Here is a 4,029-nt window from a genome sequence, read left to right on the forward strand (position 1 = left end):
GTCAGATCTGTTTCAGCAAATGGCATTTTGTCATTTTTGCCATGATTAATGTGTGCATGATATGACCCTGAGCTCTACATGTGTTTTATTATATGCCATGCCATCTTTACAGTGGTGCTTGCCATGTATTTTTTTTTATATTTGTGGTGACTAGCACATGCTTACAAAGTAGCGTAATCGGTAAAGCTGATTTCAGGGACTTAGAATTTCACCAAGTCCTTGTCCTGTTTTTGTTATTATGTCATATGTTCATGTTGTTTCCTAGTGATCCGTGCATCTTTTGAGGATGATCAGTAAGGATGTTTAGTTAATATTGTGGTTCTCTATCCATCCATGTCTTTGTTTGTATTTATGGAGCACCCTAACTTGAGTCAATCGAGCTCTACTTTTGCTATATCGTGAATCCTGGCAGATTGTTGACTTGTTAGCTATTTTGCTGAGAATGTTGCTATTGATCCGTGCATGCTATGTTGTTGTTCTTGTCATGTCTAGCTTCTATGCCATGTATTCTTGATGGTTGTATGTTTATTTTGTCATGTCATGTTCTGTAGTGAGTGCATCGAGCTCGTAAATATGCCTACTCGTTAACTGTTTTGCAATGCTCCAGTTTTTCACCAAGTCTGAATCTGTTTATGTTTTTGCCATGTTAACATGCTTGCAATTGTATTTTCTGATCCCTTTTGGCTCAAGGTCACTAAGGAACTTTTGTTAAGTGCTTTGAGTAGCTTCATGCCATGCCTTACTTTGCCATGTTAAGTTCCTGTAGCATATAGTTTTCATGCTCTAAAGTATGCTTCCTGATGATAAATTTCAGACTTGTGTTAATTTCACTAAGTCTGAAACCTGTTATCATTTGCTCTTTTGCCATGCTTGTTTGAACCTGTTAATGAGTGATTTAGCCGTAGCTCAGTGTTCATCTTTTGTTAAGCATCTTGAGTGGATCCTTGCCATGCATTTTTTTGCTGTGTTTCAGTGCTGTAGAATATTTATCTTGTTGCATTTAGATGGCTACTTGCTGATTATCGCAGACCGGTGCCATATTTGTTTTGCTTGCCATTTCCAAACCGTGCATCCGATTCCGGCGATCTTTATATCAATTTCAACCGAAATCACCTCACTTTTCCAGTGGCACTCTTGGATTTCCAAGTTGAGGCCAGGTTCCATCATTCCTTTGCAAATCATGCATATGCATCACATACTGCATCCCGCATATCATATCATGTTCATGTGTTGGTTGTTTACTATGTTGTGTGCTTCTTTCCGGTGTTTGCTTCTCCGGGTTGGTTCCGATAAGCGTCGCGTTTGTGAGGACCCGTTCGTCTACGTCCGTTTGTCTTCTTCATGGACTCGTTCTTCTTCCTTGCGGGATCTCAGGCAAGATGACCATACCCTCAAAATCACTTCTATCTTTGCTTGCTAGTTGCTCGCTCTTTTGCTATGCCTATGCCGCGATACCTACCACTTGCTTATCATGCCTCCTATATTGTTAAGCCAAGCCTCTAACCCACCTTGTCCTAGCAAACCGTTGTTTGGCTATGTTACCACTTTGCTCAACCCCTCTTATAGTGTTGTTAGTTGCAGGTGAAGATTGAAGTTTGTTCCTTGTTGGAACATGGTTATGTTGTTCCTTGTTGGAACATGTTTATATGTTGGGATATCACAATATCTCTTATTTAATTAATGCATCTGTATACTTGGTAAAGGGTGGAAGGCTCGGCCTTATGTCTGGTGTTTTGTTCCACTCTTGCCGCCCTAGTTTCCGTCATATCGGTGTTATGTTCCCGGATTTTGCGTTCCTCACGCGGTTGGGTTATAATGGGAACCCCTTGACAGTTCGCTTTGAATAAAACTTCTCCAACAAGGCCCAACATTGGTTTTACCATTCGCCACCTAGCCTTTTCTTTTCCCTTGGGAGTCGCGCTCTCGAGGGTCATCATTATTTTAACCCTCCCGGGCCAGTGCTCCTCTGAGTGTTGGTCCACCTTGTCAGCCGCCGGTGGCCACCAGGGGCAACTCTGGGCTGGCCTACCGGAAGTTTGGACAATCCGGTGTGCCCTGAGAACGAGATATGTGCAGCTCCTATCAGGATTTGTCGGCACATTCGGGTGGCTTTGCTGGTCTTGTTTTACCATTGTCGAAATGTCTTGTAACCGGGATTCCGAGTCTGATTGGGTCTTCCCGCTAGAAGAAATATCCTTCGTTGACCGTGAGAACTTGTGATGGGCTAAGTTGGGACACCCCTCCAGGGATTTGAACTTTCGAAAGCCGTGCCCGCGGTTATGGGCAGATGGGAATTTGTTAATGTCCGGTTGTAGAAAACCTGAAGTTGACCTTAATTAAAATGCATCAACCGCGTGTGTAACCGTGATGGTCTCTTCTCGGCGGAGTCCGGGAAGTGAACACGGTGTTGGAGTTATGCTTGACGTAGGTTGTTCTAGGATCACTTCTTGATCATAGTTGTTCGACCGTGCTTTTGCCTTCTCTTCTCGCTCTCTTTTGCGAATAGGTTAGCCACCATATATGCTAGTCGCTTGCTGCAGCTCCACCTCATACCTTTACCTTACCCATAAGCTTAAATAGTCTTGATCGCGAGGGTGTGAGATTGCTGAGTCCCCGTGACTCACAGATACTTCCAAAACCAGTTTGCAGGTGTCGATGAAACCGTACAGGTGACGCAACCAAGCTCGAGAAGGAGCTCGATGAAGATCTTGTCCTTTGTATTGTTTTGTTCTAGTTGATCAGTAGTGGAGCCCAGTTGGGGTCGATCGGGAATCTGTGTAGCTTTTCGGGTAGTCTTCTTTTATTTTGGCTCCGTAGTCGGGCCTTGATTGTATCTGGTTGATGCAATGCTTTATCCTTGTATTGTGTGAAGTGGCGATTGTAAGCCAACTATGTATCTCTTTCCCTTATGTATTACATGGGTTGTGTGAAGATTACCTCACTTGCGACATTGCTTTCAATGCGGTTATGCCTCTAAGTCGTGCTTCGACACGTGGGAGATATAGCCGCATCGAGGGCGTTACAAAGGACCTCCACTCGGCAGTGCCCCCACCCCCCTATCGTGGTACAGCGGCCCCCGCTACTCCACTACCCCACCTCATCTCTACCCTCCTCGCCGGTGGCCTGCTCCACTCGTCCTTCCTCTCTTCACCATCCATCTCACATGTCTGTCTCGGTCTTGTCCTCTGTCGCCCCTCGTCTCCACTTGGATGGCGGCCCACCATTGACGAATGTGCTACGGGAGAAATCCCCGCTGACCTTGTCAGCTGACCACCGCGACGCTACTCCAGCATCGCTTACCCTCTTGGGGCGTGGCTCATGTGCCACTCCTGTCTCTCGGTCCGGATTCGCAGCTCTCGGCTCTGCCCTCTGGGAATTTAACCGGTTATGCTCCAGGCAAAAGCTCTGTGACGGCGTCATCCTCGGATGTCACCTTCTTGAAGGCGTCACTAGGGAGCTCCTTACCGCCATTCATCCTCCATTGCCCTTGGGGGTTGGTCATCCTCTGCTCTGCTAGCTCAAGACCCTCTCATGTTTGTCGTCTGTTTTGGTGAGCTTCGTGCTCTTCATGCTATCTCGGTTCATCTTTGCTCAACTACGACGCAACGATGCCTCCCCACCTTGCTAATCGTGTCGGCTTGCTGTGGCGAAGCTTCCAGTTAAGGTTCGTGATGGGTCACTCGTTGATTGGTGCTGCTCCTCTGTTGTGCCAAGGGGTTGGTACGCACGCCGGTGTGGTACGTTAGGATAGTTGTTTAGTGTTGGTATTGTGATTCCTCGACGACACACCACTTCCACTCGACTTTTATGGTGGTGGTCTCTTGGCTTGCTGGCAAGGTAGTGCCTTCTTCGGGGCGTCTCCATATGTTCTCACCCTATGTAATCCTTCCCTCCTGTGCGGTTTTTTGCCTCGGTTTCCCTTATAAACGGGGTCAACCTGTTAAGGTTTTCGATCCGGTTTTTCTTATAAAGTGGATCAAACACTTGGCATTTTGGCCACTTTGAGCAATATATTCAGGTGGGGACTCC

The sequence above is a fragment of the Triticum dicoccoides genome, chromosome 4A (genome assembly GCF_002162155.2).
Source record: "Triticum dicoccoides isolate Atlit2015 ecotype Zavitan chromosome 4A, WEW_v2.0, whole genome shotgun sequence".
In the NCBI taxonomy this organism is placed as follows: domain Eukaryota; kingdom Viridiplantae; phylum Streptophyta; class Magnoliopsida; order Poales; family Poaceae; genus Triticum; species Triticum dicoccoides.